Source organism: Carassius gibelio, chromosome A13 (genome assembly GCF_023724105.1).
Source record: "Carassius gibelio isolate Cgi1373 ecotype wild population from Czech Republic chromosome A13, carGib1.2-hapl.c, whole genome shotgun sequence".
In the NCBI taxonomy this organism is placed as follows: domain Eukaryota; kingdom Metazoa; phylum Chordata; class Actinopteri; order Cypriniformes; family Cyprinidae; genus Carassius; species Carassius gibelio.
In genome coordinates this window covers 27,998,354-28,023,162 of record NC_068383.1, presented here as the reverse complement: position 1 = coordinate 28,023,162, position 24,809 = coordinate 27,998,354, and the positions used below count along the sequence as shown (strand labels likewise).

At 34.5% G+C, this 24,809-nt stretch overlaps 2 long non-coding RNA genes across 8 annotated transcripts in view; both read right to left on the bottom strand.

Moving 5' to 3' along the window:
- Positions 1-14,218, bottom strand: part of LOC128026746 (uncharacterized) — a 97,858-nt gene extending 83,640 nt beyond the window's left edge. For all 6 annotated transcript variants that reach the window (XR_008186500.1, XR_008186501.1, XR_008186499.1 and 3 more), the window contains exon 1: positions 14,132-14,218. This is a non-coding gene — a long non-coding RNA (uncharacterized LOC128026746). The remainder of the gene's footprint in view (positions 1-14,131) is intronic.
- Positions 8,000-12,321, bottom strand: LOC128026747 (uncharacterized). Of its 2 annotated transcripts, XR_008186510.1 has the most exons (6): positions 11,598-12,321; positions 11,102-11,192; positions 10,089-10,218; positions 9,886-9,970; positions 9,199-9,326; positions 8,000-9,101 (listed from the first exon to the last, which is right to left on the bottom strand). It is a non-coding gene; the product is annotated as an uncharacterized LOC128026747 (long non-coding RNA). The 2 variants fall into 2 exon arrangements; XR_008186509.1 differs by lacking the exon at positions 11,598-12,321 and having other exon boundaries at positions 11,102-11,383.
- Positions 14,219-24,809: the final 10,591 nt, after the last annotated feature.

The window sequence follows — 24,809 nt, the reverse complement described above, 5'->3', positions numbered from 1 at the left end:
ATTGTTCACATTTGTGTTTCTGTGATTTACCATTCTCTACCATTTGAACCCTAGGAATAAAAACAGAAATTATAAATTAATGAATGAATGAATGAACAAATAAATACATAAAGCATAATAAACATGCATATTTTTGTAAGGATCTTCCATTATTTATTGATATGTCAAACTCATTTAAAGACAACATGCCCAAATTACTACACTGCATCCTCTGTCACCAAGCTCGTTTTTGCCACCATAAAGAATAAAAAGGCAGTTATGTTGTAAACATTAACTATTTTCAGTATGCAAATGAAAATGCTTTTATTAAAAAACAAAACAGTAAATACAGTATGTCTTTCAGAGAACACTGGAAAAAGATCAATTTTATTAAAAAAATTAAATTGACCAAAATGTTATACAACACAATGTAAATGTTTCAAACTCACAAAAAACACCATGAAGACATGCATGTCAAGTGTGCAATATCATCTATAAAACTCAATCAGCACAGCATCAAATAAACACTGATTGTCTGAACAATGGAAGACAGAGAAAGTGTTCAGGAAAACAAACACCTGCTAGCTTTGACAATAACATCATGAATTCACTTCATGACTGGAGCTAGGGGATGACTGTGTATGAATATCTCCTTTACTAAAACTCTTAATTAAAGTCTAAAAAGTTCACTGTATGAAGCTTGAAAAAGAGAACAAAATGCTTTATCAATACGAAAAATACTATTTTTAACTATTGTTTTCATCACTGGTTCTGTAATGTATTCATTATGAGCTTATAAATAAAACAAAGTTACATCTTCTGCAAAAATCAAACCACTGCAAAGTCTAATCACTGATCCAGGGACCATATCTGTGTGTGTGGGGGATAAAGAGTTAACGAGGTGAGTCCTTGTGCATGATGGAGAACTGCAGTGTTATCCTCAAACAATCCTGTAAAACAGAAATATTACATTACATTCAACTTATACATTACACTGTGTTTTGTTTAGACCATAAAAGCAGCCTCTGTAAAGATGCTGTAAAATTAAATGTTAAATGAATCCATTATTGAAAGCAAGTAATTAATAACAAGCTATAGTCATATGAATTCTTTTGATAGTGTCAGATGAGACCGTCCTGGGGCTTGTACAATATCATACAAGTGTTAAACTGGATTATTAAGACTGTGATGTGTTTAGTACAGTATGTGAAATATTGATAATTAGATATTAAAAATCTCTTTAAACACATAAGTGTCCCATAAGGCAGTGGCTCCCAATCCTGGTCCTGGAGAAGCCCAACACTGCACATTTGAGATGTCTCCCTGATCAAACACACCTGATTCAACTCATCAGCTCATCCAACCTGGTCTCACAGAATTCCGTGAAATGTCCACGGGTCCTTAACTCAAAATCCGTGAAGCCATCACGGAATTGCCCCAAATTCCGTGACCCGGCCACGGATATTTCTCCAACGCAAGTCAATGACACTGACCTCCCGTGATCCACACACGGATACCCGTTTCAATGACGGAGTACAGAACTCGCTGAACGGACGTGCTTTCTCATTTGGAAACGCAACATTTGAAGTATTTGTTTATTTTCCAATATCAAATGCCATAATGACATTAACCAGACAGCTGTTGTAGTTATTGCATTGTCCTGTCATCATAAAAATTACGTTTGTTTCAGTTACAAAAGTCCCGTGATGGCACGGACCTCCACAACCTGACCTCACTCACTTGTTTAGGAACTTACAAGCTTTTCGTCGACACTGTTGCAATGGAATGTAATTAACTTGGCATTTTTTCTCGTCCTGTCATCATAAAATCCAGTTTGATGGCGTTTTACACACATTTTGGCTATAGTCAGAACTAAAATCTGTGATAGGAGCACGGAGTGAGTCTGTGCTTAGATCACGGATAACTCTAACGCAAGTCAATGACACTCATCTTCCGTGGTCCGTACACGGATCGTTTCAGTGATGGAGTACAGACCTCACTCAATGGACGTGCTATCTCATGTGGAAACGCAACATTTGAAGTATTTATTTTTTTCAACACCAAATACCATGACCAACCTGACTGTTATTGTAACTATTGCATTGTCCTGCCATCATACAGATTCACTTTGATTCTGTTAGCCTAACTAAAATCTGTGATACGAGCACGGAGTGAGTCTGTGCTGAGATCACGGATAACTCTAACGCAAGTCAATGACACTCATCTTCCGTGGTCCACACACGGAAACCCAGTCTCACGGCAGTTCGTGATTTTGTCACGTAATTTAATCTATTTATTCGTGGCAGGCACACGTTTATTTCCTTATTTTCATGATTGCAGCACGTTTTTTTTTAAACTAATGCATTTCAACTGGAGGCATCTTTCGTGCATCAGCACAATATTTTCTGATTAATTATTATTATTATTATTTAATTTTTCACAGGACAACAGAAAAAACTCACTGAAACTTGAAAAAAAAATCGGAGCTTAACTTACTGTACAAAACTGAGCAACATACTGTATTGCTGGTGACAAAAACACATTAAAACTTTTTTAGCTGTAAAATGCGCAATGGTTCTTTTTTTACTTTTTCATTGATTTTTATTTTTTTCATCGGCCTAGATTTAATTTTTTTTAATTACAGAATTCAATATCAAGTCCTTGACACATAACTGTAACACATTTTCATATTAAGAAACAATTTAGTTTAAATAAAAAGAACAAGAAATATATAAAAATAAATAAATTATTTATTAGCGATAGGCCTACAGATTTATTTTTTTTTATTTTTTTTTTATTTTTTTTATTTTTTTTACTTTAGACTCTAAAGTTAAAAGTTTTTATTAAGGCTATTGTAAAGGCTTCTTAAAAATGATGTCGCTGATGAGCCTCTGATCGCTGTCAGATTCTGTGATATGAATGTCCGCTAATGGGTTTAGAATGAGCCCCGCTCGGCCCGTGTTCTGGCTTACTGTAATATTTCACTTGTAATAAGACCGAAATAATATAATTAAAATAAAGAAATGAATGAATACATGATAACATCTAAATAAATGTTGATAGATTTAGCGTTATAGTTTTAAAAATATTAATAAACAGCAAATCAACACAGAAAGACCTAAATAATAATAATACATAATTAATAAACAGCGCCGCCCCTCCCACTACGCGCATCACGCGCTGTGCGTCAACCCCAAAGCGTCAAAAACTGAAGCGTGGTCAAGCGCCTCTAGCGTCACTGACATGAGATGTTTATCGCTTTGAAATCACGTTCAAGAAGTCTCATTCAGCACACATCGCGATACTTTCCATCAGTTTGCAAGAGCCGCAGGTTGGGTGAGTTATACAGTCTATGGTGAGTAGTAGTAAATATTCTCTTTTAATGCCTGTCCTAAAACGTATTCTGTCTTCTTTATTAATCAGATGAGCGCCTTATGTTTACTCTCTGTATTACATCGGTCATCCGAGGCTGTCTTTGAGTTTCATTGTGTTTAACTAAATGAACACAGCTGCTAACTGGTTAAACTCTATCGGTCACGTGACGTGACGTGACGTGCCACAGACCTGGGATCCGTTTTATATTAATTTCAGGTTCAAAGATGTAAGTTGTATTTGTAGTAAAATCATGGTAACCATGACACCTACAAAAGTAGGTAAAACCCAGTAAACAAGACATTTACCATGTTTTTTTTTTAGTTTTTTTTTTTACCACAGTAACTGTAGCTTTACTGTAGTATAGTAATAGCACATTAATCACCAAATTAACTATAGTTGTACCACTGTAATGGTAGTGTTTTAATGTGCTTTTATATGACTTATTTCACAGTAATCACATTTACTGTACCATGCTTGTAATACCTTTTTAATGTAAAAAAAAAAAAAAAAAACATTTTTCCCATCTTGCAGTTCAATTCATATTTGTTTATATCTTAAATATTTTGCTCACAGATCACTATTAACATTCTGTATATAATTCTGTTTTATTTTCTTTCCCCTTGTATTAATTTTTTAGCTGAAAAGACGTAAAGTAAGCAGTCACCCCAGTGGTGTTTGTGGAGAGGTATTCCTTCAGAAATGGAGAAGACAGAAAGCTGCAGAGGCAGGTTGGTCTGTGATAGTTTGTCCCTTTTATCAAACATTCCTGTTGTTATCATTTGCACAGCATTTTGTTGTTTCTTAAACTGTTGTACGGTCCAAATACCCACACTTGCCATCTTTGCACATTTCCTTTATTTGGCCCAAGTGAGCATGAAGAGCACAATGTGTGTCGATCTTAACATGACAAAGTTCGTTTCAACTTTGTATTTTAAAAGAAACTTCTAAATGTCTTTTCAATAGTCCCTAATAATACATTTTAATGCGCTTTTCTAGAACCCAAAGCGCTAAAATTAGCACCCTATTAACCCTATTAAAGATGACAATTTATTTTGTGGTGCTTCTAATTAAGTGATAAAAAGAAGTTACAAATGATGTACAAAATAAATATACTTTTCTGTGCACCAAGAAAACATGCAACACTTTGTTTTACTACTAAATTAGTCTCAATTTCTAATTATTATAATTAATATTTCACAAACATTGGAAAGTTGCCTGACCTCCTGTGAGATCTCTGCAAAAAGTCTCACATTAATTCCAAAACATGATGCATGATGGGATACACTAAGCGTTGTATAGCGCTCCGGAGCAGTATTGGAGAGGTTTAGTGTGTGTTAAGGACACCGTGCTTTGGCATTATTAAGACCGGGGACAGTCTCATAGTCACGTACACACACTCTCAAGTGAATAAGACCTCAAGTGTGGGTAACTGGAAAGGGGAAAAGTCTTTAAAATGATCCCTAAATACAGTCGCACGTCAAAGTCTTAATAATTCACTAATTCAATTTAACACTTGTATGATATTGTACAAGCCCCTGGACAATCTAATCTGACACTATCACAATATTGGAAAATCAGTTGCCCCACACAGTCAGAAAGTTTATATTGTTCATTGGCTTCTCATTAAATTACTTCAAATAAGCCCCATCAGTTCATGTTCCCACTATACGTGATCTCCATGACTAGATATTGCTATTAATGACTTGCTTTTAATAATGGATGCATTTAACATTTAATTATACAGCATCTTTGCAGATTATGCTTTCATGGTCTAAAAAAAACACAGTAATGTTGCATTTAATTACATAATATTTCTATCCTTTCTGTCTTACAGGATTGTTTCCAGATAACACTGTAGTTCTCCGTCATGCACAAGGACTCACCTCTTTAACTCCCCCCCCCCCCCACCCACCCACCCACACACACACACAGAGAAATGGTTCCTGGATCAGTGACTCAAGACTTTGCAGTGGTTTGATTTCTGCAGAAGATGTAACTTTGTTTTAATTAACCTTATAATGAATACATTGTGACCTTCCAGCAACCCATATACTGTACTGTATACAGAACCAGTGATGACAACAATAGTTAAAAAATAGCATTTATAATATTGATAAAGCATTGTGTTCTCTTTGTCAAGCTTCATACAGTAAACTTTACTTCTGGTGCTTTTATCATAAAAAAGCTTCAGTTCTCATCAGGAGTTTTAGTAAAGGACATATTCATGCACAGCAATCCCCTAGTTCCAGTCATGAAGTGAATGATGTTATTGTTAAAGTTATATTTCTGCATTTTTATGTAGCAGGTGTTTGTTTTCCTGAACACTTTATCTTTCTTCCATTGTTCGGACAATCAGTGTTTACGTGATGCTCTGCTGATTGAGTTTTATAGATGATATTGCACACTTGACATGCATGTCTTCATGATGTTATTTTGTGAGTTTGAAACATTAAGTGTTGTATCACTTTTTGGTCAATAGAATCTTTTAAGAAAATGTATAGTTTTACGGTGTTCTCTGAAAGATATATACCATATTTATAATGTTTTGTTTTTTAATAAAAGATTTTGCACACTGAAAAATGTTAACGTTTACAACATAACTGCCTTTTTTTTCTTCATAGTTTTATTCTTTAAAAACGAGCTTGGTGACAGTGCAGTAATATGTGCACTTTGTCTTTAAATGAGTTTGACATATCTATAAATACTGGAAAACTCTTACAAAATTATGTATGTTCATTATGCTTTATTTCAGTTTTTATTCCTAGAGATTAATTGGTAAAGCAAGGCAAATCACAGAAACAAATTTAAATAATTTAATAACTTAATAATTTCACTCTTTACTTTTTATTAGTAAATGCTCTTGTCTTTGGTCAGGAAAAAATTTATCTTTTAAATTGAATGAAATGAATCTATTGGTTAGATAAGATACAACTGTGACTGTGCAGTTCACATCACGTGTTGTACACACACATGTACACATCGATATTGCCAAATTGTTGTCAAGCTGAATAACAATAATTTCTGTATTTGCATTATTGTTGGAAGAAGGTGTAGACGTTAATAAAACACTATCTAATAGGTGGCAAATTTAATTTATTGTTAACCAATCTATCCCTTTAGCCGAAAAACGGAAAACAGCGTTCATGAATGACAATAAATGGTTAAGGAAGTGTGATGACGCTGCTCAGCTTTGATGTCATTGGCTGTGAATGTCCCTTGTCATCGCAGGACTGTCTGTGGTTGGATTATCTTTTAACCCATATTAAACAGCGGATCATGTTACAAAAGTATGTTTTGCTGCTATTATCACATTAGTAAATATATTAAGTCAACATTGGGTGTTTCTATGTTGAGAAAAATCACCTTTTTACCGAGATCCTAACACTAACCCTAAGAATAACTTCAATGAACTACAAAAAACAGCGCCTAGTATTCCCTTTCCATAGATAGAACGATGGAGGCTTATGGGTAATGTAGTTTAAAAAGTTTATTAACGAAATGAAATAAATAATATATTGAATGGTAAACTAGACATATAAATATGTTCACTGTGTAAACCACTATGATATATTTGAGAGGCATGGTGAAATTTAGTATTTTAGAGTATGCAATATGTAAAATGCCTTTATGCCACCTTTCCATTCATTTCTGAAAACTGTGCCCAACATTATTTTATCAGCATAGCATAAGTAGTAATCATGCTGATTTTCGCTTTGATATGTTAATTGGACTCTGATTTACAGCCTTTTGAAATGTACAGTTTTTGGCTCTTCCGGGGGGTGCTACTGGGCCCCTGGGGGTAGAAGGGCAGTAAAACCTACATATATGTATTCTCCTCATCATGGACAACAAACTGAGCTGAGTCACATTTATATCTGACAGTTTTCACAGTCCTCTGTTTTCTAATTCTTACATCATTGCTATTATACCTTTTGACAGGACATTGTGAGGCCATCTGATGAAACATGGAAAAATTATAAAGAAATGTTTTGATAATAAAAATAATAGATTATTTATTTGATTTTTGAAGTAAACATCAATAAATATAATGGATGAACCTGCAACAACATGCCATTATCTATTCCCCACTGTTAAGCAGTAATCAAGGACAATGTATACACATTGTGATACTTCACTATTACACAAGGACAAATTCATTCATATATATATATATATATATATATATATATATATATATATATTACTAATAACTAATTAGCAAAAATCAGTGTAAAAATGTCCTCTCACCCCTGTCTCTTGCTCCTCATGTGCTGGACATCGGTAATGTGTGTGCTCTTGGTTTTAATGCAGTACAAGATCCACGTTGATCATTCCTGCTACATTCTCAGTTATCCCTCAAGTGTTTGTAACTATAAAGCCCATGGCACCATCTTGTAATGCAAAATAATTAATCTCGTAACTCCCTTTCTTTCACAAAACAATTGGCATTTGTTACTAAATATAAACAATAATAACTTTCTGGTGTACTGATGTCCCAGATGTCATTAATCTGATCAAATATTTTTATGTCTTAAGTAAAAAATAATCCCAATAATGATTATGTAGTTTTTCCAAGTCTAAAATAAACACATATGAGCCTACCTAGTAAAATGATGTATTTACCTAGAATCTTCAGAACACAATATTCATCATATTCATTTTATTGAAGCATAGACTATAAAGATGATAAAGTAGCATCAAGACAAATAAGATTCAAGGAAAATAATTATTCATCATCAAAAATACAGATGAGTGATGAAATGTCCTTAAAAGTCACAGTCCCATTCAGTCAACTGTGATACAGATCATGTGATACATATAAGACATTGGATACTGTTTCAGAAAATAATGATTCCCATCATCACATCTAAACTGGTTTCATCGTGATCTTCTGTCGTGTCTGGAAACAGTTTGTGGTTGATATCCAACACTGATGTGGTGTAGCTTGTTCTCAGCCAGAAGATTAGATTAGATTAGATTAGATTCAACTTTATTGTCATTATGCAGAGTACAAGTACAGAGCTAATGAAATGCAGTTAGCATCTAACCAGAAGTGCAAGAATATAGTGTTTTATATACATAAAAGTGCAGAGTAAGTAAAGCTATGATATACAGAATTTACAGTGGAGTTGCTATATACAATATTGATCAGAGTATATACAGAATATAAATATGAATTTAATGTAGGGATTGTATGTACATTATGAACAGAGCAAAGAAGAATTATATATACATTATGAATAGCAGGAACTTGAGAACAGTGGTAATAAATACAGTTGAATGAGTGTGCAAAAGTATAGTTTAACTTTTTTATTATATGCAAAATAATAGTAGTGCAATTATATTTATTGTAGAAATAGTTTACTGTGCTTGTACAGTAACAGCTTTAGACAGTTTATAGTGTAATGGATTTAACCATGTGCAGTCTGTGCAAAATATGAGTAGTGCAATACATGTATGTAAAGTACTGTGACCAGTGCAGTAAAAGAGCAGGTGCAGGTTAGATTGGTGGTGCGGTGTTCAGGAGTGTCACAGCCTCGGGGAAGAAGCTCTTCCTGAGTCTACTAGTTCGAGAGCGTAGGCTCCTGTAACGCCTGCCGGATGGAAGGAGGGTGAAAAGTCCATGGTTAGGGTGAGAGGCATCCTTGATGATGTTTCTTGCCCTACCCAGACAGCGCTTCTGATAAATGTTCTCTATGGAGGTTAACTGGGTGCAAGTGAGATCTCCCAGTCCTAAGATCCCAGACCTGGTCAAAGTGAAACAAACAATCCAGATGAAGTTGTTTAATGGACATAGAGCTCATCTTATGAGTAACTATGACCCTTGTAGTACTGTACACTTACCATTCTTCAAGCTGTTTTAAGATCTTTTGAGAAGCTTTTTCTCTGAAGACAATTTACCACATCCTCTTCTTTCACTCCTTTCAAGAGCATCACTTGGTCAAAACCCCTCATTTGGTTGATGAGATCATCTGTACAAAGTAAAATTGTTAAAATACTGCAATAAACAATTTCATTATGCAAGAATTTAGAAAAAGTTACAGAGGCAAAGGACTTGCCCATGAGACTCCATTAGCATGTGTACTTCTCAGAGACTCTAGAATTCATCTTTTGTTGCAGTAAATGTGTTTTCTTCCTCTAGAGTCTTTCTCCAGAGCTAATGACTTCTCTCACAAATGTGTTTTAGTCTGTGCAGTGTAAGGCTTTGCTCAAACCAATCAACTATCAATTCACAATTTATAACACAACATTCACAAAACAGTGAGATAATGTCAATTGGTGTTTATATCAATTAAACCACTTTTATGACACTTGTATGCTTTTAAGAATAACAGGTGGTGTTTTTTTTAAACTTTAGATTAAAAATGTTCCAGTCAAACTTTGCTAACATGCTATAATTATTATAGCTGTATCAAATAAAATAAAATAAATATAAAAACATTGGAAAGAATAATTACGGCTGACATGACCAGTCCTGTGAGAGATCATCATAAAGTCCTGTAACACAGCATTGCTTCAACACACACATACCAGAGGACTTCTGTTTGCTTGAGCACAAGATGACCATCTTCATTTCTCATCCTGAGCAAATCATTTCCTTGGTCTTCCTTCTCTTCTGTGAAACAAGATAATCTTACTCTGTGTGCAATGAGCAATATTTCTCATTAAACATATAATTAAGTTAATTTAAAGTAAGATTCAGACCAGAGCATTTGATGAGTAAACAAATGTACCTGGGAAGAGCTGATCGTGGCAAGAGTTGCTGAGACTCAGTAATAGCTCTTTTAGTTTTTAGGAAGGTTTGTGAGGGTTGGCTCCCCAAAAACTTCTGAAAAAGAAGAACAGCATTATCTGCAAACAATCCTGTAAGACAGAAAGAAAGGAAATATTATTTCATTACATGCAACTTATACATTACTATATACTTTAACTTATACATTACTTACATACATTATTTTTTAGACCATGAAAGCATTAGTGAATTATTAAGACTTTGATGTGGGACTGTATTTAGGGATCATTTTAAAGACTTTTCCCCTTTCCAGTTACCCACACTTGAGGTCTTATTCACTTGAGAGTGTGTGTACGTGACTATGAGACTGTCCCCGGTCTTAATAATGCCAAAGCACGGTGTCCTTAACACACACTAAACCTCTCCAATACTGCTCCGGAGCGCTATACAACGCTTAGTGTATCCCATCATGCATCATGTTTTGGAATTAATGTGAGACTTTTTGCAGGGGTTTAACAAGAGGTCACGCAACTTTCCAATGTTTGTGAAATATTAATTATAATAATTAGAAATTGAGACTAATTTAGTAGTAAAACAAAGTGTTGCATGTTTTCTTGGTGCACAGAAAAGTATATTTATTTTGTACATCATTTGTAACTTCTTTTTATCACTTAATTAGAAGCACCACAAAATAAATTGTCATCTTTAATAGGGTTAATAGGGCGCTAATTTTAGCGCTTTGGGTTCTAGAAAAGCGCATTAAAATGTATTATTAGGGACTATTGAAAAGACATTTAGAAGTTTCTTTTAAAATACAAAGTTGAAACGAACTTTGTCATGTTAAGATCGACACACATTGTGATCTTCATGCTCACTTGGGCCAAATAAAGGAAATGTGCAAAGATGGCAAGTGTGGGTATTTGGACCGTACAACAGTTTAAGAAACAACAAAATGCTGTGCAAATGATAACAACAGGAATGTTTGATAAAAGGGACAAACTATCACAGACCAACCTGCCTCTGCAGCTTTCTGTCTTCTCCATTTCTGAAGGAATACCTCTCCACAAACACCACTGGGGTGACTGCTTACTTTACGTCTTTTCAGCTAAAAAATTAATACAAGGGGAAAGAAAATAAAACAGAATTATATACAGAATGTTAATAGTGATCTGTGAGCAAAATATTTAAGATATAAACAAATATGAATTGAACTGCAAGATGGGAAAAATGTTTTTTTTTTTTTTTTTTTACATTAAAAAGGTATTACAAGCATGGTACAGTAAATGTGATTACTGTGAAATAAGTCATATAAAAGCACATTAAAACACTACCATTACAGTGGTACAACTATAGTTAATTTGGTGATTAATGTGCCATTACTATACTACAGTAAAGCTACAGTTACTGTGGTAAAAACAAAACAAAAAAAAAAAAAAACATGGTAAATGTCTTGTTTACCTACTTTTGTAGGTGTCATGGTTACCATGATTTTACTACAAATACAACTTACATCTTTGAACCTGAAATTAATATAAAACGGATCCCAGGTCTGTGGCACGTCACGTCACGTCACGTGACCGATAGAGTTTAACCAGTTAGCAGCTGTGTTCATTTAGTTAAACACAATGAAACTCAAAGACAGCCTCGGATGACCGATGTAATACAGAGAGTAAACATAAGGCGCTCATCTGATTAATAAAGAAGACAGAATACGTTTTAGGACAGGCATTAAAATAGCATATTTACTACTACTCACCATAGACTGTATAACTCACCCAACCTGCGGCTCTTGCAAACTGATGGAAAGTATCGCGATGTGTGCTGAATGAGACTTCTTGAACGTGATTTCAAAGCGATAAACATCTCATGTCAGTGACGCTAGAGGCGCTTGACCACGCTTCAGTTTTTGACGCTTTGGGGTTGACGCACAGCGCGTGATGCGCGTAGTGGGAGGGGCGGCGCTGTTTATTAATTATGTATTATTATTATTTAGGTCTTTCTGTGTTGATTTGCTGTTTATTAATATTTTTAAAACTATAACGCTAAATCTATCAACATTTATTTAGATGTTATCATATTATCATGTTTCTTTATTTTAATTATATTATTTCGGTCTTATTACAGGTGAAATATTACAGTAAGCCAGAACACGGGCCGAGCGGGGCTCATTCTAAACCCATTAGCGGACATTCATATCACAGAATCTGACAGCGATCAGAGGCTCATCAGCGACATCATTTTAAGAAGCCTTTACAATAGCCTTAATAAAAACTTTTAACTTTAGAGTCTAAAGTAAAAAAATAAAAAATAAATAAAAAAAGTAAATCTGTAGGCCTATCGCTAATAAATAATTTATTTATTTTTAGATATTTTTTGTTCTTTTTATTTAAACTAAATTGTTTCTTAATGTGAAAATGTGTTACAGTTATGTGTCAAGGACTTGATATTGAATTCTGTAATAAAAAATAAATAAATCTAGGCCTATGAAAAAAATAAAAATCAATGAAAAGTAAAAAAAAGAACCATTGCGCATTTTACAGCTAAAAAAGTTTTAATGTGTTTTTGTCACCAGCAATACAGTATGTTGCTCAGTTTTGTACAGTAAGTTAAGCTCCGATTTTTTTTCAAGTTTCAGTGAGTTTCTTCTGTTGTCCTGTGAAAAATTTAATAATAATAATAATAATTAATCAGAAAATATTGTGCTGATGCACGAAAGATGCCTCCAGTTGAAATGCATTAGTTTAAAAAAACGTGCTGCAATCATGAAAATAAGGAAATAAACGTGTGCCTGCCACGAATAAATAGATTAAATTACGTGACAAAATCACGAACTGCCGTGAGACTGGGTTTCCGTGTGTGGACCACGGAAGATGAGTGTCATTGACTTGCGTTAGAGTTATCCGTGATCTCAGCACAGACTCACTCCGTGCTCGTATCACAGATTTTAGTTAGGCTAACAGAATCAAAGTGAATCTGTATGATGGCAGGACAATGCAATAGTTACAATAACAGTCAGGTTGGTCATGGTATTTGGTGTTGAAAAAAATAAATACTTCAAATGTTGCGTTTCCACATGAGATAGCACGTCCATTGAGTGAGGTCTGTACTCCATCACTGAAACGATCCGTGTACGGACCACGGAAGATGAGTGTCATTGACTTGCGTTAGAGTTATCCGTGATCTAAGCACAGACTCACTCCGTGCTCCTATCACAGATTTTAGTTCTGACTATAGCCAAAATGTGTGTAAAACGCCATCAAACTGGATTTTATGATGACAGGACGAGAAAAAATGCCAAGTTAATTACATTCCATTGCAACAGTGTCGACGAAAAGCTTGTAAGTTCCTAAACAAGTGAGTGAGGTCAGGTTGTGGAGGTCCGTGCCATCACGGGACTTTTGTAACTGAAACAAACGTAATTTTTATGATGACAGGACAATGCAATAACTACAACAGCTGTCTGGTTAATGTCATTATGGCATTTGATATTGGAAAAGAAACAAATACGTCAAATGTTGCGTTTCCAAATGAGAAAGCACGTCCGTTCAGCGAGTTCTGTACTCCTTCATTGAAACAGGTATCCGTGTGTGGATCACGGGAGGTCAGTGTCATTGACTTGCGTTGGAGAAATATCCGTGGCCGGGTCACGGAATTTGGGGCAATTCCGTGATGGCTTCACGGATTTTGAGTTAAGGACCCGTGGACATTTCACGGAATTCTGTGAGACCAGGTTGGCTCATCAGTGAAGACTCCAAGGCAGATAAGAGAGACGCCAAAACCGTGCAGTGCTGGGGTTCTCCAGGATCAGGATTGGGAAACACAGTCATCAGGTCATGAAAAGTTCGACACACACTCGTGGTCATCATGCTCACTCGAACACTAGGCCAAATACAGGAAAGACTTCAAATAAGTAATCAAGTGGTCAAGTGAAAAGATGGCAAGTGTGGGTATTTGGACAGTGCAACAGTTTAAGAAACAACAAATGCTGTACAAATTATAACAGCAGGAATTTTTGATAAAAGAGACAAACTATCACAGACTTACTGCTGCAAATATCTGCCTCCGCAGCTTTCTGTCTTCTCCATTTCTGAAGGAATCCCTCTCCAGAAACACCACTGGGCCGACTGCCTTTACGTCTTTTCAGCTAAAAATATAAATAATAAAAAAGGGGAGAGAAAATAAAATTGAATTATATACAGAATGTTAATAATGATCTGTGAGCAAAATATATATATATATATATATATATATATATATATATATATATATATATATATATATATATAAACTGATATGAATGAACTGCAAGATGGAAAAATACATGTTTTATTATTTATTTTTAATTTGATTTTTTTTTTTTTGGATTCACATTAAAAGGTATTAAAAGCATGGTACAGAACACATGATTACTGTGATATCTGTCATATAAAAGCACATAAAAACACTAACATTACAGTGATACAAACATAGCTGGTTTGGTGATTATTGTATTGTTGTATTGATTATTAATATATCAAAGTAAAACTACAGTTACAGTTACTAATGTCCCATTTACTGTGTTTTAACTTCACATTTCATTTATTACTATTGTGTCGTGATTACCATGATTTTACTGCAAATACAACTTACATCATTGATCCTGAAATTAATAATAATATAAAACGGATCGAAGGTCTATGGCACGTCACGTGACAGATAGAGTTTAATCACACTAATTAGCAGCTGTGTTCATTTATTTAAACGCAATGAAGCTAAAAGACAGCCGCGGATGACCGATATAATACAGCGATTAAACATATGGCACTAATCTGATTAATAAAGAAGACAGAATACATTTGATAAAAGGCATTAAAAGAGCGTATATACGACTACTCACCCAAACTGTGGAACTGATAGCAAGTATCGCGCGATGTATGCTGAATGAGACTTCTTGAACGTGATTTCATAGCGATAAACATCTCATGTCCTCGTGTCGAATTCTGACGCCAAAAGTTTCCCACTGAAAGCAATGAAGGTCGTAGTGCTTCGATAGTCGACGCCGAGAGGCACATTTGGCGTCATAAAAGTGACGCTAGGGGCGCTTGACCATGCTTCGGTTTTTGACGCCTTTGGAGTGAGAATGGGTTGAGCTTTCTGAGTCCAGTAATGTTGAAATAGTGTTTCTGTTCAAATGAAGTGAAATCAAGCCCAAATCTGCTCAAAAGCTTGTCTCTCCAATAGAGAAAGCTGTTTCATTCAGTATTCGGTGCAAATCTTGCCAAAGTGATAGATGCTTATGCCTTATGAAGTACAATGTTTTCTGCAATGCTGTAAGACAGTTTTTAATGTGTTAGAAGTTATATACACAAAAACTAATGTTAGGACTTCAATGATCAAGATTGTCAGTTTACAGCTTTCTGAGTCCAGTAATGTTGAAATAGTGCTTCTGTTCAAATGAAGTGAAATCAAGCCCAAATCTGCTCAAAAGCTTGTCTCTCTATTAGAGAAAGCTGTTTCATTCAATATTCAGTGCAAACCTTGCCAAACTGAAACATGCTTATGTCTTATGAAATAAAATGTTTTCTGCAATGCTGTAAGACAGTTTTTAATGTGTTAGAAGTTATATACACAAAAACTAATGTTAGGACTTCAATGATCAAGATTGTCAGTTTACAGCTTTCTGAGTCCAGTAATGTTGAAATAGTGCTTCTGTTCAAATGAAGTGAAACAAGCCCAAATCTGCTCAAAAGCTTGTCTCTCTAACAGAGAAAGCAGTTTCATTCAGTATTTAGTGCAAATCTTGCCAAACTGATAGATGCTTATGCCATATGAAATTCAATGTTTTCTGCAATGCTGTAAGACAGTTTTTAATGTGTTAGAAGTTATATGCACAAAAACTTATGTTAGGACTTCAATGCTCAAGATTGTCAGTTTACAACTTTCTGAGTCCAGTAATGCTGAAATAGTGCTTCTGTTCAAATGAAGTGAAATCTAGCCCAAATCTGCTCAAAAGCTTGTCTCTCTATTAGAGAAAGCTGTTTCATTCAATATTCAGTGCAAATCTTGCCAAACTGAAACATGCTTATGTCTTATGAAATAAAATGATTTCTGCAATGCTGTAAGACAGTTTTTAATGTGTTAGAAGTTATATGCACAAAAACTAATGTTTGGACTTCAATGATCAAGATTGTCAGTTTACAGCTTTCTGAGTCCAGTAATGTTGAAATAGTGCTTCTGTTCAAATGAAGTGAAATCAAGCCCAAATCTGCTCAAAAGCTTTTCTCTCTATTAGAGAAAGCTGTTTTATTCAGTATTCAGTGCAAATCTTTCCAAACTGAAAGATGTTTATGCCTTATGAAATACAATGTTTTCTGCAATGCTGTAAGACAGTTTTAAATGTGTTAGAAGTTATACGCACAAAAACTTATGTTAGGACTTCAATGATCAAGATTGTCAGTTTACAGCTTTCTGAGTCCAGTAATGTTTAAATAGTGCTTCTGTTCAAATGAAGTGAAATCTAGCCCAAATCTGACCAAAAGCTTGTCTCTCTATTAGAGAAAGCTGTTTCATTCAGTATTCAGTGCAAATCTTGCCAAACTTAAAGATGTTTATGCCTTTTGAAATACAATGTTTTCTGCAATGCTGTAAGACAGTTTTAAATGTGTTAGAAGTTATACGCACAAAAACTTATGTTAGGACTTCAATGATCAAGATTGTCAGTTTACAGCTTTCTGAGTCCAGTAATGTTGAAATAGTGCCTCTGTTCAAATGAAGTGAAATCTAGCCCAAATCTGCTCAAAAGCTTGTTTCTCTCTGAGTTAGAGCTGTTTCATTCAATGTTCATTGCAAATCTTGCCAAACTGAAAGATGCTTATGCCTCATGAAATAAAATGTTTTCTGCAATGCTGTAAGACAGTTTTTAATGTGTTAGAAGTTATATGTACAAAATCTTATGTTAGAGCCTCAATACTCAGGTTTGTCATTTCACAGCATTCTGAGATCACTAATGCTGAAATAGTTTTTCTGTTGAAATGAAGTGCAAACAAGCCCAAATATACTAAAAAAACATCTTTCTCAGTTAGAGAATGTTGCTTCATTCAATTTTAAATACAAATCTTGCCAAAATGAAAGATGGCTCTGTCTTATGAATTGAAATGTTTTATGCAATTCAGAGAGACAGTACTATACAATACTTAATTCTGAGAACAAGGTTAAACATAAATTGTTTTCCTTCTCTTTGCACTGGCATAAAACACTTTAGAAATACAGTTTTCATTTGCAAAAATAAATAAATAAATAAATTTAAATAACTTTTCAAATTGTAAACAAGTAATGTTTTATACTAGTTATCATCCTTTTATTTTTCACTACCTTGATTATTGTTCACTATAGCTTTTTTAACCTAATAAAATAATAATTTTTGAAAATTCAAAACAATATAACTTTAACTGTTAATACTCAATCCTATGCAATCAACACCATGCAGTAAACATAGTACTAAAGTTTTATCAAAATCAGACAATGTATATGAATGTTATATAACATTTCCTGTCTCACCATAACTTTATAACCTCACAATTACTTTGCATTCTGTGAAATTTCTGATCAACTATATGCAAATATGTGTGTATGTATATATACCCCACTAAATGTTTTATGTTCTTTGTATAAGTAGACAGCTGCGATTTGTTAACAAATAGTGTCAACATTTTTCAACAATATACTTACTATTAATAACAAAAAAAAAAAAAAAAAAAAAAACACTGAAACAATCTAAATAATATTACCTTTATATCACAAACAACCTATTACACTTTTAATTTTATTAAATCATACAAAATCGTATATTTTCTACCCTTTCTATAATCACATTTCCCCTCCTTTCCAATTTTTTTTACAATTATACATCATTAAATACATTAACCTTCTACATATTATCAGTATCAAAAACCACAAAACACATACACATCTCAAAACTTACAAATATATATATATTTTTTCGTTGCTTACTTTCCACACTACTATTTACATCCCAACAACTTGGCATCATTATAATGCATAGCATCATTATTATTTTTGAAATCTTTGTGCACACCATTTCCCTGAAAATCCAGGGAAGCCCTTGCCACTTCCAGCTCCTTTTCTGTATTCTTCCACCTGCAGACTGTGCCTGCCAACTCCTTACGCAGAAACTTTCCTCTTGACCTTCACTACTAGCTCTGCCAAATCCTTCTGCAAATCCCCTTTACACACTGTCTCATCCTACATACTACACAAAACACAAAAAATGCACGTCCACTGCACATCACATAACATTACAAACACACCTAATACTTACTGCTAATAAACAGAATTTCTCTCTGATTCTCAAAAAATCTTCAATATACCACTCCACACATGGTATTTTAGTGGGGCTACTGAAAGCCATTATTCCTACAAAAACACCACAAAATTTAGTCAATTAAAAATGCCTCACAACAAAATACACAACCACATATGTTAACATTCCACAACAAACTACACACATAAAAATGCTAATATTTATTTTATTTCTGACTGTAAATACATATACCAATGATGATTATCTATAAAACCATACAAAACATGAAAAACAGGAATACATTAATTTGATCTGTAAGTGAAAGTGACGTGACATTCAGCCAAGTATGGTGACCCATACTCAGAATTCGGGCTCTGCATTTAACCCATCCGAAGTGCACACACACAGAGCAGTGAACACACACACACACACACACTGTGAACACACACCCGGAGCAGTGGGCAGCCATTTATGCTGCGGTGCCCGGGGAGCAGTTGGGGGTTCGATGCCTTGCTCAAAGGCAGCTAAGTCTTGGTATTAAGGGTGGAGAGAGCACTGTACATGCACTCCCCCACCCAAAATTCCTGCCGGCACGAGACTCGAACTCACAACCTTTCGATTGCGAGTCCGACTCTCTAACCATTAGGCCACAACTTCCCCAAAGTTCCCCACTTAGTGCTGCGTTCGACACCATAGATCATGACATACTCATAGATCGATTACAAAACTATACAGGTATTCAAGGACAGGCTCTAAGATGTTTTAGATCTTACCTGTCCGTCCGCTACCATTTTGTTTATTTAAATGGGGAGTCATCTCATTTATCACCAGTAAAATATGGAGTGCCACAAGGATCCATCCCAGGTCCCCTTCTACTTTCAATATACATGTTGCCCCTTGGTAATATTATTAGAAAATACGGAATTAGTTTCCACTGTTATGCTGATGATACTCAGCTATATAGCTCAATGAGACCAGATTCAACTTCTAAATTATCTAAGCTAACAGAGTGTGTAAAAAATTTAAAAGATTGGATGACCAAAAATGTTTAGTTTTTTACGTTAAAAGCTACTTTTCCATTCACACTTGTTATACTCCCACTCTCCAAGTTAAGATGTCCCTGGCCAGCAAACAATACTCTATTGTTTAGCTAAATGTGTCAGCACTTTGATGAGTCAACATCAAAGTTTCATGTATGTCTTACCTACCTTAGTAGTCCTATCATACACTTTATCTCAAGTCTTGATGATTTATTACCCTGATTTATGGCCTGATTTATGGCCGTACAGTCCGTGTAGATTGACAGGTAGTCAGAAGTGTGCATGGTCAGTTTGGATTGATTTATGACTATAAGGCCTGTCAGTCAAAGCGGTTGCCATGCCACTGGGTCCTGTGACCCTTGATTGACATGGCAGAGGTGTGTAAATCAAAAGATCAAAGAGATCTCAGAATTGACTTGTGTTGTGTTTATTACTGGATATATGATGGTTGTATCTGTTACCAGAGCAGTGGGGGGGGGGGGGGGGGGGGGTTCTTATGATGGTTGTATCTGTAACCATAGCTGTGGGGGGTTTCTGTGAAGTTCCTTTCTGGCTTGTTGTTCACACCTAAAGACAGTGGGGAGGTGTTTGGGTTCTTCCTGGGGAAAAAAAATGGCTGTGCAAAAGTGAGGGTTTTGACACCCTGACAGGATCAATGTTTGTTTGATCTATATGGTGTTGATACCTAGGCACCGACAGGCCACATGCTCCCCATCTACAAACACATTTGAAAAGGAGGACGATGTTTGGTGTCTTTCCAGGTGAGAATTTCAAAGAGTGAGAGAGACAATTATCTAAATCATCAACTAACCAAGCCGCTGAAGAGATAAATAATTGAATGTTATCTGGAATTAATAAAATCAAACAGGCATTCCTTAATGTTATGAAAATGCTATCCATAATATGTGGTGTTTAAAAGGAGTTGAAATCTCACGTTAATTTTAAAACCAACTCTAAACACACACACACACACACACATTGGTTTTCCATGTTCTATGGGACATCCCATAGACGTAATGTTTTTTAGACTGTACAAATTGTATTTTGCATCACCAAACATCAACCTTACACTTAAACCTACCCCTTACACAAAATTTCTTTCATTTTAAGATTTTCAAAAACACTTCATTCTGTATGATTTATAAACGTTTCCTCACGGGGACAAAAACAATTCCCAAGGATTTGGGATATTGCCATCATTGTTCCCCATAACATGGGGTATACCTGAACCACACACACACACACACACACACACAAACACACACACACACACACACACACACACACACACACACACACACAGTAAAACTGAGTAAACTAAATTTGAATTATGAGCAAAACCTTATTTGTTGTTTTTACGTTGTGTTATGTACATATTTTTTCATTTAATAATCTAACCTGTAGATAGTATGTGTACTGTAAATGAACAAATATACATTTGACTTAAACTCAGTAAAATAATTACACCTTCCATTTTAAACATGTTTAAAAGATTACACATTGTGTGTCACTAAAGCAAGGCACACTGTCTATTGTCTTAATTATTTTTTAAATAACCTGATGACCAGCATTGTTTCTTTAGATCATTTATGCACACAAGTGCTTTTTTCACACGACTAGAAAACTCTTAGGATGTGTTTGGCAAACATCATTTCTACATCTTAAATGCATGACTGAACTTTTCTCATTCGACAGAAATACTATTTTCTAATTATTTCCCCGGCCTATAACACGTGGTGTAAATGTTCTTACCTAGAACAGAAAACATACACTTTGACTATTTGATTATTTTGTAGGCATCGTGTAATGTTAAATGGTTTACTAAAAAAAATTTAGCACCAGCAGCTGTGATTTTCAAAATGAAAGAAATGTACAAGCTAAGGATGTTTCAACTATCATCATTTCCTTTTGACTCTGATAAACTGGTAATGAATTTTCTATGCAAGTGACACGATATACAGTTCTCATACTATTTGTGTAGATAGCTGTGCTAAAACATTTATGACTATTTTTGCATGCCAGCAGATTATGTCAAGGGTGTTTCACATCTAAGAATCACAATGTTTTTTAAATGACATTTTTCTTACACCTCAAGATTTAGCCATATCAAGATTTTGGACGGCCGTTCACAATTTGTTTGTTGGACTGTACGTTTTTAGGTGATCTCTGTGTGGTGTCATCATAATAGGAATAAATGAAAATTAAGAACTTAAGTTACAGTTTTTCTCTTCGAGATATTTCTTTTAGTGCAACTTTGTGTCTGTCCAAAAAGTGTGATCACATGAAGCATCGACACAACAAAAAATTAAGTCTAGCTGTTTTACACTTAAAACTATTACAATCTAAACAAATGAAATGGTTCCACTGAAAGATGCCCACTCGTTTAAGTTTGAGCATGTTAAAGTTTCCACACTCCTGTGTAGAGATAAATTTTATCCATAACCTTTTGTGTATTCACGTGACCAAATCACTAAGAAAGAGAGTATAGCAAGAAAGCAAATGTTTACAATGCATGTAAAATTCAGAATACAATTGTTAAAAAAAAATTATGTTGATTTGTAAATGGTATTTTTTTATTAATCCACTAGATTAAGTCATCTTGTTCAGATAGCAGATGAAACTATTCACATTTTGTTTGTTTGGCCGTTTTTGTTTTAAGACTCCTGTAAGTTCATGCTAACTCCTGCATGGGAAAGAGAGCAGGGTGAGCACATCCTATTCATTTAAGAAAAAGTATTAAACATTTGACCAAACTTTTTTATTATTTTGACAAAACACAACAACATTAAAAAATGTTATCCGTTCCTACGGCCATCTTCTTTGACTCAAATGAAGCAACATCTCTGGTGTACGTAAGCATCTACAATGTGTGTATGTGCTAAACATCTGTTTCTCCACTTCTGCCAGATTTGTTAGATTGTTAGCTACTCTTGTAATACAAACACATTTGAGAACTACGATGTTCTCACTTTTGTAATGGTTATAGAAAAATTCAAACATAACTTTTGCATACGGATTATCTGTGAGCAAAACTGACTAAAAAAAATCACTGAATTATGAAATGCAAAAGTGTGTACGGCATTTGACAAAACAGGATTTTAGCTGTAATGAGCACATAAGACAAAAATTGTCAAAGTGTGACTTGTAAATATATATTATTTTATTTATTTATTTATTTTTACCAGAGATAGTCGACTGATCTGTTTACATGTTGTTTTGCAGTTTTCTGATGAAGAGTTTTCTCTGACTGTGGTCAAACATACAGTGCCTGTTCATAGGACTTTTTACAGCATAACTATAGCATAAAAATATCGCCCCTACATCTAGAGCTCTTGTTCATATAGCTGATGATGATGTTCACATTTTTATTTGTCGTACTCGTTAGTTTCAACATTTCTACTGGACATTAAAGAGTAGGCCTATGTGTACTCCCTTTATGTCGGAAGCATTAACATCTACTGTGTGCTAAGAATTTTCTGCTTTCTCCACTTTTGGTGGATTTACTAGAGGGACTATGTGACCTTGTTGTAACGTGATTACGTTTAAGATCCATAAGATTGCACTAAACCCCCTTGAATAGGTTATAGACATACTCTTTTATACAGGAAATGTTTCCACAACAGAAATATGTATCAGAATAACAAATACCTAATAGTGAAATCCTCTCTTCTAAACTATTGTGAAAACTTTTAATGTTGATCCGCCCCACCAGCCGTGTATCTTTTTCATTGTTTTTTAGATAAAGACTATTCTCAGAGTTTGGTAAACAGGCAAAAACATGAACAAAATGTAGTACAAGATGATTAAATGATTGTCAAGAGACTGTTTAAACTGAGATTGTGATGCACTTTAGAGCTTTTTCTGGTCTACCAGTGTCACAAAGACACAAAATTTTCAATCAACTTGAAAATGAGTCCTGCCATTTTCTGTTCTGACTGTTACACTTAATACAAACCCATCTATTACACTTAAAGTTAGACATTAAAAGTCATGGATGCCACAGGAACAATTTCCTTTCTCTGTTTCTCTAAACATCACACTGGTAAATAAACCAGAGATGACATGTAGAAAGAATTCTTTGAAAGGGGCATGTTTTAGTCCATTTTAGATGGTCTGCACCAACACATGTTTTAGATGTTTTAGGTATTCATCAGACTAACAGGTTTGATTCGGGAAACACACACAACTGGAACTAAGTTTTGTCATGTCTTTATAATTGATCTACTTTTACTTTTAAAACAACACAGTGTGAAATTATGGTCTTCGACAGCATGGGCCCCTGAAATGTTGTAGTATATCTTTGTTTTCTCAAAATATCTAAACATTTATCTATCTTAAAATATTAGTTATTACGTGTTTACAAAGTTGTCATGTCTGACGTTTACATTTTTAAGAACATCTGATATAGTTTATCATCTTTTAAATTTTATAACGTATATTTCACCAAACCTTGACGCCTGAAAAACGGGTTTAGCATCAGTCCACATTTCAGTTGTTAGCCAGAAAATGCAAGTGAGCCGATATTTAATTACTGAGATTATCTACATGATGTGAAACTAGCTCACAGTTACATTAGAGTTTTGGGGTTCTAGTTTATGTTGAATAGTGTTTGTTACTGTTCCACGTTTAACACCACATTACTCCATTGTGAAGATATGTACTGTATAAAAGGTTTTTCACTGTAGTAGTCCAACTCTGAAACCAGACCAAACAAAAATGAGCTTGAGCCTTAGTTGAAGCAGAATTAAAATGTTTTCTTTTTATCTTTCCATGATTTGTGCGTGTTGTTCTGAACCACGGTTTCATTTTAAACATCACAATCGTATTGTATTGTCCTGTATGATTGTAAAGAGTTTTGTGTGTGTCAGTCTCTGGATTTTTTTTTTTTTTTTGCAAACAGAACTGCTGTAATGTTAGCGAGCTCTTTGTGTTGTCTGCTTTACTGTGTTTATATACGTCAGATTTCTTTAAATTTGCTCGATTAAAGTATTTAACACAGTTTTGGGTATTGTGAGTGTGTGTGAATATAGAGGATCTTTACAAATATTTTTTCTTGAAATATCCATCTAACACTCTGAACCAAGACTGCTTCTTTTAAATATAACATTAACACATTTTTCATGAGCTCAGACCCATTGTTTCATAAACCACAAAAGATTAAAATGTGATTCAACTTTTTATTTCAACAATAGATTTTTGAATATACATTCATACTTTGAAATAGTGAAGAAAATGGTCAAATTGGCATTACTAACAAACAGTAATAATGACATTACAGGTGGTCTAGCCAGAAAAGAAAATCTCTACAGGCCAGCACGTTTTGTTCTAGTATGTAGTTGACGTAAGTTTGAACAATTTCACATGTCATGGAACCATAATTTTT